This window comes from Canis aureus, chromosome 5, assembly GCF_053574225.1.
Source record: "Canis aureus isolate CA01 chromosome 5, VMU_Caureus_v.1.0, whole genome shotgun sequence".
NCBI classification, from domain to species: Eukaryota; Metazoa; Chordata; class Mammalia; order Carnivora; family Canidae; genus Canis; species Canis aureus.
This window is the reverse complement of record NC_135615.1, coordinates 8,414,584-8,428,620: the sequence shown is the minus strand read 5'-3', so window position 1 is coordinate 8,428,620 and position 14,037 is coordinate 8,414,584. Positions and strand designations below refer to the sequence as shown.

At 40.5% G+C, this 14,037-nt stretch overlaps 1 protein-coding gene across 13 annotated transcripts in view; it reads left to right on the top strand.

The window, feature by feature from the left end:
* The window catches only part of KIAA1217 (KIAA1217 ortholog), a 433,991-nt gene that overhangs the window by 243,829 nt on the left and 176,125 nt on the right, over positions 1 to 14,037 (top strand). The window contains exon 1 of one of the 13 annotated variants that reach the window (XM_077896792.1): positions 4,005 to 4,094. The exons of the other annotated variants lie outside the window; for them this stretch is intronic. The gene's annotated coding sequence lies outside the window, so the exon portion shown is untranslated. Of the gene's footprint in view, positions 1 to 4,004; positions 4,095 to 14,037 lie in introns of those variants that run through there. 13 annotated transcript variants of the gene reach the window in all.

The window sequence follows — 14,037 nt, the reverse complement described above, 5'->3', positions numbered from 1 at the left end:
TCTTGGCATTTTGAAATGAAATTACCTGCCGGGAAATTCATATAACTAGCTTTTTCTCTTTTTTTCTTTCTTTCTTTCTTTTTTTTTTTTTTTTTTTTTTAGATTTTATTTATTTATTTGACAGAGCATGAGCACAGGCAAGAGGGAGAAGGAGAAGCAGGCTTGTGTGCAGAGCAGGGAGCCTGACTCAGGGCTTGACCCCAGGACCCAGAGGTCACCATCCAGGCAAAGGCAGATGTCCAATCAACTGAGCCCCCCAGGTGCCCTTAGATCTAACTTTGTTAACTGTACATTGAGGTAAAATGTTTCTGTGTAAAAACTGAAGCCCCTATTAATGATAGAGTGTGATAAAACAAAACAGTGACATAATTAAGCATATAGAACTCCAGATTCTCTGTAATTACTCTCATCTTGCATCTGATTATTTCCTCGGGTAAAAGCAGTGATTCTGAGAATCATGTGGCTGGAACCAGTGGGCTTTGGAGTCTGATATAAAACACTACCTGGCACCCTTTTTTATTTTAAGGGGAAAATAAAGGGCAAGAAGGCATCCTATATTCTGAGTCTCCAGGAAGGTTATGTTTTTAATTCCACACCACAGCAACTGCAAACAAATTTGTAATTACACTTCATGCATGGAGCCCTGTAGAGGAAAAATAAATTGGTATCCATCTATCCAAAACCCATAAATCAGACATAGAATGGCTAATCACAGATATAAATTATATGCTCGGTGCTGATTACTTTCTCCTCAGTCTGTTGTGTACAATTAACAATTTAGATCTTAGGCTGGCAGCCCTGTTTTTGAAATATGACTCAAAAAAGCATACGGCTCATTTTTAAATTTTCCTAATCCTGGTGTACACTTCTTGTTCCATTTTGGTTAAAGAATTATCTTCAGGAGCCTCATACTAAATTAGAAGTATGCTTTGGGGCAGTTTTCTTTGCACCACAGCACCTGTCCATTTATTGGAATAACCAGAAGCACTGGATGACTGCGAAAACACAACCGTCTTTACTGTGTAAACGCAAAAACATGAAATAGTGGCAAGTCTCTGTTCATTGATTTAATGGGGTGGAGATGGTTCCAGTGGGCCCAGCACTGGTTCTTGCGAAGAATCATCTTAGTTATGGAGGAAATGGTGCAGCTGTTTTGAAAACAGTAAGGTGGTTCCTCAGAATAATTAAAAACAGAATTACCCTCTGACCCAGCAATTCTCAATATATAACCAAAAGAAATGAAAGCGAGGACTTAAAACATAAATTTATTATGTATTTTTATTTTATTATTTTATTTGTTTTTTAAAGTCACCTCTACCCCCAAAGTAGAGCTTTAACTCTCAACTCCAAGATCAAGAGTCACATGTTCTACCGAGACAGTCAGGCATCCCTGAAAGCAGGAACTTGAAGAGATCATTTGTACAGCCGTGTTTGTGGCCGTGTTATTCATAGTAGTCAAGGAGTGGACACAACCCATGTGGAAGGGTGGATATGCCAGTGTGTAATATCCATACTATGGAATATTATTCTACCTTAACTGGGAAGGAAATCCTGTCAAGTGCTACAACATGGGTGACCCATGAGGACATTATGCTAAGTGATAAGCCAGTTACAAAAGGACAAATACAGTATGATTCCACTTGTAGGAGGTACCTGGAGTACTGAAAGTCATAGAGACAGAAAATGGGACCATGGTTTCCAAGGCCTGGGGCGAGTGGGGAAGAGAGAATAATTATTTAATGGGCATAGAGTTTCATTTTTGCAACATGGCAAGAGCTCTGGAGATGGGTGGTGGTGATGACAGCTGTACAACAACGTGAACGTACTTCATGCCCCTGCAGTTGACCCTTAAAAATGGTTAAGGTGATAATTGTATATCATGTTTCTTTTACCACAGTTGAAAAGCAAAACCATAGAGGAGTGGGCTCCACCACAGAAATTCCATCCCATTGAGTCTGCAGCTGGGGCCAAGCTGCAGAGATCCTGGCCTAAAGCATGGGGGTGATCTCCAGAGTAGTCAGACCCAAGTGGCGCCATCGGTAGTGAAGGGCACCCCCCTTGCCGCCAAGTGGTGTGAGGGGGTTGCCAAGCACCAGGAAAGACAGAATGGCCATGCAAGGGGCAGAGAGAAGGTTCTCCGGCAAATGACAAGATCCTGCACACTACCACAGCCAAGGACCTACTCCAGTGAGGGAAATTTCAGGCAGTGCGAATCATTTGTGTGCTCAGGCCAGAGAGTCTTCCAGTCATGCCTAGGCTACCAGCCTTCAATCCACTCAGAGTCCGTAGATATCTGTCGCGCCACCAGGAAGCACCAACTCTGTCCTCGCTCTTGTCTGGCTGGCCGCTCCGAAGAATCTCGACGATAGTGGCTATGCATCTGCTCTAGTGAAGCAGAGAGAGAAGGGAGGCCCCAGATGAGCAGACCGTACTGCTTTCCACCTCAGAGATTGGTGACTAAAGAAAACAACTTTTTTCGATGCTTACAAGAGCCACTTGGTGATGTGGCTTTTAAGTGGTACTTCTCATTTTTATTTATTTATTTTTTAAAGATTTTATTTATTCATTTGTGACAGAGAGAGTAAGAGAGCATGAGCAGGTGGAGAGGCAGTGGGAGAAGCAGGCTCCCTGCTGAGCCAGGAGCCGGATGCGGGGCTCCATCCCAGGACCCCGAGATCACGACCTGAGCCCAAGGCAGATGTTTAACCATCTGAACCACCCAGAAGCCCTTCTCTCATTTTTATTTATGACACATGGACGTGGTTTCAGTCTTTTTGTTTTCTCACGAGCGTGGACTTCTCCTGGCCCAGCAGCACCTTATTGAACACTGGATTGATATACCTTTGCAGGGAGTTTTATGCGTGCTTTAGTGGCTCACCAAATAAGGCAAACCACCATTCAGTCAAGTAAATCCTTCCACACTGGGCATAATCCCCAACGATGCAGCATTTCTCCTTTTGCGAGGAATTTTATAGCAATCAATAAGAGCTAGTCCTGGTATCACTACCCCAGCTCTTTATTGAATGCAATTCATTTCGAGTGACCTTTACTCTTCAGTAATAGTCCTTTATTTGTGACCTACAGATTGCAAACAGTCTAATCAGCTCTCTGGCTTTTGGTTACTAGCATTCCATCTGCTTCAGAAGGCTATTGTAAAATCCAGCTGTGCCAGGAAGGAAAAAAGTATAGACCAAATCTTTTTCTTCTCTGGAAGAAGAATTTATTTTGCATCAAGATTGTCAAATAATAATGGCCTTTTTGCTCCTGTGTGTGTGTGTGTGTGTGTGTGTGTGTGTGTGATACTTCTTCTTAATAGCTAAGAGTTCATGTGACTTAGTGAATATTAGAATTGTGAACAGAAAGTTTCTAAAAACCAAAGAGGGAATAATAGTTTTAATAATAAAATGTAATTAACTTTGATCTAAGTAACAAAATGTTACAAAGTTAAGCATTAGATCTTGGACTAAGGAGCCATTGTAAATGGGAAAAGAAAATATGGATGGTCTGGGACCCAAAGTGGAAGTGGTAGGAAGAATTCTTGGATTTTAATTCCCAAGCTGTGGCTTATAAGTTATTTATTTTGTCATTCTGCTTCTTCTGTAATCCTCGTGTCTTAGACCCTTCTTGAGAAGATGATGTTGATACTTGTTTTTACACTGGTCTTGTCAGGTCTTGCAAACTTGTACTGCTGTTGTGCTAATTTCTTGGAGAGGACCTAAGATTATCATGTGTTCATAATAATGCTTACACTTGGGGGATCCCTGGGTGGCGCAGCGGTTTGGTGCCTGCCTTTGGCCCAGGGCGCGATCCTGGAGACCCGGGATCGAATCCCACGTCGGGCTCCCGGTGCATGGAGCCTGCTTCTTCCTCTGCCTGTGTCTCTGCCTCTCTCTCTCTCTCTCTCTGTGTGACTATCATAAAAAAAAAAAAAAAAAAAAAAAAAAAAAAAACAATAATGCTTACACTTGTTTTTATTCCAAGATTGTTTAAAAGGAGCCTTGCCTTCCTGGGTTGACCATGAGCTTGACCCCTGACATATTGACTGTGCGGAACTTGAGCTGGAGAAGGTCTATGCAGTGACCACTGAGGTGTTGGTAGGTTGTTCCTTTCTCATCCTCAAATAAACCTAGAAATTCTCATTCCCATGTATCAAAGAACAATGCCAAAGCCACCTGGAAATAAGCAGTACATGTAAATCGAAGCTCAGTTTTCTCACTTGTCTTCATTCTTTCAACATTTCCTCTTTATGGATGTGTGGGGGGTGATTTGCAAGTTCTTTGAAGGTGGTGTTTTGTATTGGGGATTTTCTTTTTCCTTTTGAGTTTGGAGCTTAGCTCTTGGATTCAAGGAGAAAAGCTCAGGCAGACTATGGCAGCTTACTCTCTGTTGGCTTCAGTTCCTGGAGTTATGGATAAATTGGGAATTATTAAGGGGAATACATGGAAGTAAGATGAGTTGAGAACAAAGGGTGTATATGGTCCCTGGGTGGGCATATAAGAATGAGAGCAGGAAGGTCATTTTGGTCTCAGCTCTTCAACTTACAGATAAGCCCCTGGAGAGAACAGAGGGCTCTCAACCAAGATCTTAGCTAGTTAACAACTACTCAGCCTCCAGACACCTTATCGGCCGGCCACCTTTTACACTATAGGATAGATGGATTCTCTTAAACCTCTTGGCAAGACTAATTATAAGCAGTCAGTTGATCCTGTAATTCACTGATTTGTCTGATCTGGCTATAAGATTAGAGAAAATTATGCTCTTGATGCAGAATGAGAAAAACAGAGTAGTAGGTAATGGGGCGGAAGTTTCGTGTTGCACCTGGGTAAGCAGGGACAGGTATGAACGTGTTTGTACACTTTGGAGGGGTGATGAAGAGAAGAAAATGAAGAAATCAGCCAGTTTGTCAGTTTCTCTCCTAAATTCAGTTTCAGTATTTTGTTATCTTTCTACCCTGTACCGTTTTCTCGTATGAGTTTATGCTCTTTGGATTAGTTTTTGTGGGACTAGATTTAGGGTTCTTGTTCCTCAAATCCAGAGTTTGTAGAATTATTTGAGCTGACTGGTTAAATCTCTTTCCCACTCTAGTTGGTTACACTACTGATTTACAATTGTGGCTGTTGGGAACAAGAGTAGGTGTATTGCTCATCTCCCTCCCCAACACACTCTTGGATTACTTCTCAGTACATTGCTTGAGAAAACCTGACCCTAGAAATAAAAAAAACAGTGCGTGGTAAATAACAGGTGTTATTTGTATAACTTGCTGTGCCAGGCTGACATGTGACTGAATAATTGGCTCTAAATTTTAGTGATCCTTTTGTTAATAAAAGGCATTTATCCCAGCCATGAGCATTATTCCCTAAAGTGGAATTTGGAGGAGTTGGCATAGGATAAATCCCAGGATATGAACTTCTCCCCCTTGTCCCTTGACTGGAATGCAGGCCTCTTGTCTCTTGTAAGTTGTGGGCTGTAGCCTCTAGTCTTCTTTTCTGGGACACTCTGTATGCCAGCATCTTTCAGGATTGTCTCTCTTCCAGGCATCCCTATGGGAGCAGGCAGGTTACAAATCCCAATCCTGCTCAAGAGGTTTTCTAAGAGAATACCATGATTCCTTTTTCCTAGACCCATCACCCAGCATGAACAGAGGGTGCCTTTCCCAACCACCTCACTGACTTGTCCTGCCTCCTTCTCAGATTTACGCATCAAGGCATCCATGTACTTGAGGGAGAACTGCTGTCTCTAAATGATCATGCCACTGAACCTGTAAGGAAAAACCTCCTTTAGGAACACTGAATAATTACACTCCCATTTTTGTTTTAAAGATTTTTTTTTATTTATTCATGACAGACATGTATAGAGAGGCAAAGACACAGGCAGAAGGAGAAGTGGGATCACGCCCTGAGCTGAAGGCAGATGCTCAACCACTGAGCCATCCAGACATCCCTATACTCCCATGTTTGTTTTAAATTTTGTTCACTGTATGCTGCCTCATTCCATTTATGTTGTTACATTGTTCATGAAATAGCGTCCTCTACAGCTAAGTAATTTTCTGTGGTTTTAATGTACTTAGAGCTACAGCTGAAGGGTAGGTCATCTTCAACATGGCTAAAATTTCTTGGTTTTACTTAATCTATGATACTGTTATATATATATACATTACATATATATAATTACATATATGGACATATATATGTTTATATGTGTTATTGCATCATATGGTTGAAGGGAAACATGAATATAAGACAGTCATTTTTTTGTTTTTAAGATTAGCAGTATTAAGGGAAGCTTGTATGCTAGTGAGAATGATCTAGAGAAAAGAGGGAGACAAGTGTGGGAGGGAAGACAAATGACCGGACAGTGGAAAGGTTGGCCCCAAGAGCAGAGACTTTGACGTCTTAAGAGGAGGAAAGTCATAATATCTAGGTGTGTAAATTTGGCGAATTAGAGGGTAAGAGGATGAGGTAGTTCTTGTCTGTCAATGACAAATGGAGGAAGGTGATCAGCTGAGAATAAGAAAGAGGAGGATGTTGGCAGTTTGAGGAGAGAGGGAAAGCTATGAAATAGATGGTCGTCCCAGAAAATTATAAAGGGAAATAACAAGGAAGGTATAGAAGAATCATTTTGCAGAGTTGAGTGTTAATTTGAGATGTGCAGTAATGAATTTAAGATAAGACCATTAAGTTGTGGGTTGTGTGGGGTATTTTCCCCTCCTGCAATTTTAGCTGCTCTGTTGCAGATGGTTGGTTAGGCTGAACCTAAACTGATGGCCAGGGGATCCCTGGGTGGCGCAGCAGTTTAGCGCCTGCCTTTGGCCCAGGGCGCGATCCTGGAGACCAGGGATCGAGTCCCACATCGGGCTCCCTGCATCGAGCCTGCTTCTCCCTCTGCTTCTCTCTCTCTCTCTCTCTCTCTCTCTCTCTCTCTCTGTGTGTGTGTGTCTATCATGAATAAATAAATAAAATCTTAAAAAAAGAAAATATTAAAAAAATTAAAAAAATAAACTGATGGCCAGAATGGCACCATGGGGCAGAGACGGACAAGGCTGATGAAGATATTTGCAGGGAATTGATCATAAAGTTGGACCGCAAAATCTCAGCTAGGCATGGAGGACATTGAGCATGTGCAGTGGAAGGAGATTGAGGTTGAAGGGTAGGATTGATACAGGGTCAAAGAATCATGGAAAGGAGGTTCGAGTGTGTTTTTGACCAGTGTAATCTTTATGCCTCCAATCTGACCGCATGACTGCATTGTTTATACTCTGCCTTGTAGCCAGCTGTCCCAAGGGCTAAGTAGGGGTGATGGTGGGAAGGATGTATATCTCTAGGCCAACAGCCAAACTCTCATATCTAGGGAAAACTTGGTAGCAAGATTTTTTTTTAAGATTTTATTTATTTATTCATGAGAGACACACAGAGAGAGGCAGAGACACAGGCAGAGGGAGAAGCAGGCTCCCTGGAGAGCCCGATGTGGGACTCAATCCCAGGACCCTGGGATCACGCCCTGAGCTGAAGGCAGACACTCAACCACTGAGCCACTCAGGGGTCCCAGTAGCAAGATTTTTATTTAATAGACTGTGTTAGCATTTGAAACATGTCAGAACTTTCTTTGGTTTATCAGCCTTTATTCAATTTGGGGTGAATAATAATTTTTTAGAAGCTCAGTTGTTTTTAATAGATTCTTAAAAAATGTATCCTTTTTTAAAATTTCTTTTTTAACTGATTCTGAAAGTAAACCATAAGTAAAGATGAGGATTAATATTTAGTCCTCTGGAGATAATTTTTTAAGTAAATCACATCCATTACGGAAAGTTCAGAAAGCATTTTTTAAAAGATTGTATTTATTTATTCATGAGAGACACAGAGAGAGAGAGGCAGAGATGTAGGTAGAGGAAGAAGCAGGTTCCCTATGGGGAGCCTGATGTGGGATTTGATCCCAGGACCCTGGGATCATGACCTGAGCCTAAGGCAGATAGATACTCAACCACTGAGCCACCCAGTTGTTCCCAGAAAGCATTTTTTAAAATCCTATCCTACAGACGGACAGAAACATTCTTTTATTTTTTTTGTCATATTTTTATATAGTTTCTGCTACTTAATGTCTCGCCTTATTATTTTTAATGGCTGTAAGATATTTGTGTTAACTTTTTTAACATATGAAGTTATTGTTAGTAGACATTGAAATCTTTTCACATTTATGTTATGGATAATTCAGCAATGAACCCCAGAAGGAGACTATCTTAAGTTGTAGCTAAACCAATTAAAAGGGCCATGACCTACCCCGCTAAGACTTTGTTGGGAGTAGTGTTTCTGTTCCAGAAAGTTCCAGAACTCTCTGGAGGAAAGTGCCATTATGAGGGCTTCAGATACCTAGAAAAGTAGATGTGGTGATACCGTTAAATGTTGTCAGTTATAAAGGTTCTGACAGGCTATCATTTTACTCATTATATCTCCTAAGACTGTTCATTTCACCCATGGTATTGAAATTAACATCTTACGGGAGAAAACCTTAAATCACAAAAATTCTACTTGCTTCTTTTGCACCCTCACCCTCTACGAATTAAAATGAATGCGATTTTGCCATTTTGGTGTCAGAATACTTTGGCCTAGCTCATGAAATACAAATATTTGAAGTTGCCCAGTTTGAGAAAAATGGACAAAAGCTCTTCATAACACAGGTGTTGTGGTTGTATAATTCATTTTTTCCAGTATGCTCTGACATTTCTCAATTCTGAAGGTGTGAAGGACTTGCTTACCAAACACAAATAGATGTGAATGGTGCTGTGTTATTAAATGTCATGCTTCTTGATTTGCCAGTCATGTATTATCTCAAAACAAAAATGGATTTTCCTACTCATGCTTTTGCGTTTTCTCAACTGGGCTATCCACTAAAAGGCTTGTGGCATTCTTATTTTCCAATAAAGAATGGAAATCTAAATTGGTTTTGGTCCGTTTGACAATTATATGAATTAATGCTGGCCCTTAAAACTCTTCTGCAGGGGTGCCTGGGTGGCTCAGTCTGGTAGGCATCTGCTTTCAGCTCAAGTCATGATCTCAGGGTTCTGGAATTGAGCCCTAAGTCCAGCTCCCTGCTCTGTGGGAGACCTGCTTCTCCCCCTCTCTCTGCCCCCTGGCTCATGCTCACTTTCTTGCTCTCTATCTCAGGTAGATGGATACAATCTTTGGAAAAAACTCTTCTGCAGAGGAAGGGACAGTTGAAGTAGAATGGTGTTTTGATGCTAACTAGGGAGGAGACTGATATGAAACAGCTGATGGTTTATAAACGATGCGCCATAATTTAGGAAAAGAAAGGTAATAAATTATCCATGTTGAAAATGTTTTGTGCATACCACTTTTAGTTTTCTTTTCATCACATTATATTTGCTTCTTGGCATTTTCAAAAGACAGCATAAAATGTTGTTTTTGAGATATTTTCTGGAAGATAAGATAAAAAGTGCAAACTCCTCACATTTTTATTGGCATGGAGGCAAGTTAGTTGTAGTCTTCCAAATAGGTACTGCTTATCCTTTGTTGAGAAGTAGCCTGGGTATTGTCAGCACTTCAGAAAAACATTTCATGGGTGCTGTCTTTACAAAGCCAGGTAAGAGGCCAAATATGGGTGTTTCCAAAATATTAGTTCAGCATACTAGCATCACTGTGACACTAGTATATCGCATACATGAGATGTTTAACAATCTCTCTCCAAGTTTGATTACATGATTTTAAGTCTGTTTTTGCTATCTTATTAGTTGTTGTAAAGCCCCCTTTCTGTTTAAACTTAAGGGACTTGCTTATTGGGTCCTATGTGCTTTATAGGTATTAATGCTTCTCAAATACCCCTTGAGATATGTAATTCTGCTTTTATTCCCATTTTGCTGATGAGGAAATTGAAGCATAATTGATTTGTATGACCTGCCCTGGATCACAGCTAACAAATGGCAGAATCAGGATTCAAACTCTAGGTCCAGGGGTGCCTGGTTGGCTCAGTTTGTAGAGCATGTGACTCTTGATCTCGGGGTTGTGAGTTCAAGCTCCATGTTGGGCATAGAGCTTACTTAAAGAAAAAAGAAAAACAAACTCTGACTCCAGAGAGTGTGATATGTAAGCTGCTGTTTCCTTCCATTTCAAGATTCTGGGCCTAATGTTCTTCATCTGCTAAATACTACCATGGTGCACCCTGTTTTGAAGGTGAGATGCTAATGTCGTCTCTGTGTGTGACCCAGACTTGGCCACTGGCGGTGAAACAGCTCTATTAACAGAGATGCCAATGTATCTACTTATTTTTTATTTACTAGGAATCAGTTAGTAATTGATATGTTATGCTTTGATCATTAGTAGATGACCATAAGGAACTTGAACAGATTCAGAGAATCCACCATTAGCAAAGAAATCGTCATGGCAGGAGGCTCTGCAGATGCACTGTTTTGTGAGTTTGTCTAAAATACAGGAAGTAAGAGAAAATGAGAGCAAAGAATTCCCTCTTCTTGACTTACGCTGCTTGACTTGTATAACTTACAATTATACTAATGTATAACTTACCTAAGATTTCAAGTTTGGACCGTTGAAGAATAGATAGGGACTTGAAAAATAAGATATGTCGCCATTTGCACAGTTCTTTTTGTGATTTGAGAGAACATAAAAGGAGATCATGAAGAAGTTTGTAATTTCAAAAGTAAAATCTTAGCTAAGGGAACCCTTTCAAGTAATTTTGATGTCGATCTCTCATTTAAGAGAAGCCATGGGCAGGCTTTCTGAACCAAGTCAAAGATCTGGATGGTGTTAGGGATCTGCTTGCCCTCTCCTGCCTTCTGGAACCAAATAAACTCAGGGAGGAAAAGGGGGGTCATTTTGGAAAAGACAGCAGAAAGATTCAAAGAGGATGGAGGCCATATTTGAAATTAACTATTACAAATGTAGGAACTAGATTGGTATGTAATTGTGAAAGATGGATCCTCAATGATGAAAAATAGTTGAATCCATGAAATTGAATTTGTGACAGTGACTTCAGGTATTTAAGAGGAAAGTACTGATTGCGCTTTCATGAAATTCATGAAAGGAAGCAACGAACGGCCATTCTAACGAAGGTAGGGAAGGTAGGAGGAAACCCAACAGCATGAACAAAGAACTGCTTGAATAGTGGAGACAAGAACAAGAATGCCACAACAAAGTAGAGGGGATGGCAGAGGGCCAAGGAGGAGTACAAAGAAATAACAGCAGAGGAGAGTCGGGAAAGCTCAAGCAGGAAATGAGAAGCAACCTTCAAAACACATCAAGGGAAACATTCTTTAAATACATCAGAAGCAACAGGACAGGGAAATGTTGTCTCTCTGTTGGGTAAAGGAGGGAATTGGTTTTAAATGACAGCAATAGGTCAAGTTATCTGTTTTGTTCTGTCTGTTTTATTTTTTTCAAAAGCAAAACTTCTTTGTTTTCAAAAAGTCTGGTAGTATTGACTGGGAGTAGGTGGAAGAAGCAAAATTATTAGAAGAACTGGGGAAAGGCTGTCTTAGCAGACTGCTTATATTAAAATCTGTAGGTACTGATGAATATGGAAACAGCTGTTCGGAATGAAACCCACACAGAACACCAGTTGTAGAGAGGATATGGAACTAGAACAGGAGCAATGTGTCATCTCTATGTACCCTGGAGGGAAGAACGACCTTGAAATGATGCATATGAAGGTGTTTATGACCTGGAAGGATATGGGGCATTCAGGGAGAAGTAGCAGATATCATCACCAAATCAATTTGCAGACTGAAAGGTAGCAGGTATACCAGTTGGTTTGAAAGAGAGAAAGTTCTGTCAGACTAATGCAGTTTCTCTAAGTGACACAGTAGCAGCCCAGTTGGCTGAGGGAAAGTGAAAGAAGTGATCTAGTTTGATCTAGTTTGTGATCTAGTTTGATTTTAGGAAAGCCTGCTTCTCCCTCTGCCTATGTCTCTGTGTCTCTCATGAATAAATAAATAAAATATTTTTTTTAAAAAAGGAATTAATGTTACAATGGGTATAAAGTGTCGTAGCAAGAAATGTTTTTGAAGTGATCATTACTTATTCTGCTGCTTAGTCACAATGTTCTAGAGAATGTTCTACAAATGTGCAGGAAACACAGAAAATGACCACAGTGTTGGTGGGGATGGGGAAGAGGGGAGGATTTAAGTCAGAATGATTGTGGCCATTTGGAGGCACAGTCAAAAAAGTAGTAGAAGGTAATGGCAAGGGCAGCAGGGTGGGGCATAAGAGAATATTTACGTTTTTAAATGTAAGGTTCATAATGATATGATCATAATTTGAATTCATGTTCAGAAGGCATACATTTTGGAGGTGCCTGAGTGGCACAGTCAGGTAAGCAGCTGCCTTCAGCTCAGATCATGATCCCAGGATACTGGAATCAAGCCCCAAGTCAGGCTCCTTGCTCAACGAAGAGTCTGCTTGTCCTTCTCCCTCTCTTGCTGCCCCTCCCCTCTGCTAGGGCTTTCTCTCTCTCTCTCTCTCTCTCTCTCTCCCCCTCCGTCCCTTTAAATAAAAAAATAATCTTTTTCTTTTTTCTTCTTTCTTCTTCTTTTTTGTTTTTTAAAAAGGAGGCACCCGAGTGGTTCAGTGGATTAAGTGTCTGCCTTCAGCTCAGGTTATGATCTCAGAGTCCTGAGATCCAGCCCTCCCTTTGGCTCCCTGTTCAGCGGGGAGCCTGCTTCTCCCTCCCTCCACCCCTCACTCATGTTCTCTCTCACTATCTCTCTATCTCAAATAAATAAATAAATAATATCTTTATAAATAAATAAATATATACATACATAAAGGAAGGCATACAGTTTATCTAATGGTGGCATTTTTTTCCCCCTAAAGCAGCTTTGAGTTGGTTTCTTTCTGAGAGCCCTTATACGTTGATCCTTTCTGGACCAACTGCCCTCCAAGTAGAGTTAAGAGAAGGCCTTGTAGCTATAAAGCTCAAAAGCAACAGTCCAATCTACAAGGTCAAGTAACAAAGTACTTTGTACTAAGTTCTGGTTGTATCCTAAGGTAAACAAGGACCCAGTTTTAGTCTACAAGTAAAAAGAGCAGTTGGAAACATTGAAAAGCACCATACAGATGGTCAACAGGTTGAGAAAAATAAGGCTTCCAGGTAAAACAAAACTTGAATTCAGTGTGGAAAAATATTGAGTAATGGGTTATTAATGTTAAGTATCTGAAGAAATCATAAAAACACATTGGAGAGATCTGCTCTGTATTTCATTTGATGACAGACAAGAGGGCAAAGACTTAAAGGATTTGGAAAAGATTTAGAAGAAGGCAGGGTGACCTCTATTAAACATTGAGGTAAAGTAGTGAGAAGGATGTGTGTCCCCTTCCTAGAGACCTTTAAAATTATGTTTGGAGGATGAGTACATTTTATACATTTATGAGATGTTTGGGTTTGGAACTAGAGTAGGCAGTGAAGGAGATGAGCCTTCTGATCTCTTTCAACCTTATGTTGGAACTTGTATGTGTTTTAAAGGACTCAGTCTTTTGTAAGAAAGTTTTAATTGGCATTATCCTCTTCCTACTACAACTGTGTGTTTAGCTCTTTTCTAATTACCATGTAATTCCCTTATGGTAGTGAGCATAAGTTTTTATTATATTTGCTTGCTTAATTAACACTCTCAGGGCGCCTAGCTGGCTCAGTCGGTAGAGCATGCAGCTTTTGTTCTCAGGGTCATGAGTTCGAGCCCACGTTGGGCATGGAGTTGACTTAAAAATAAATAAATAAGAATTTTTAAAAATGAACACTCTTCTTGGTTCCTGTCAGCTCTGTAACAGACCATGTCTATCTTGTTCACCATGGTCATTCCAGTTCCAACACCTTATCCGGCACACAATTATAATATTTGTAGAATGAATGATAATATCAGAAGAAGTATGGCTTAGAAAGCTGTCATTTTTGGAATGATTTGTTGGAGACTAGAATAGCATTATAACGTATTTCTCAATCTTGGGCTCTTTTGTTGAACTGCACACTGCTGGAATGGTGTGTCATTTGAATCAGAGAACTTCCTGTCTGATCATCTTC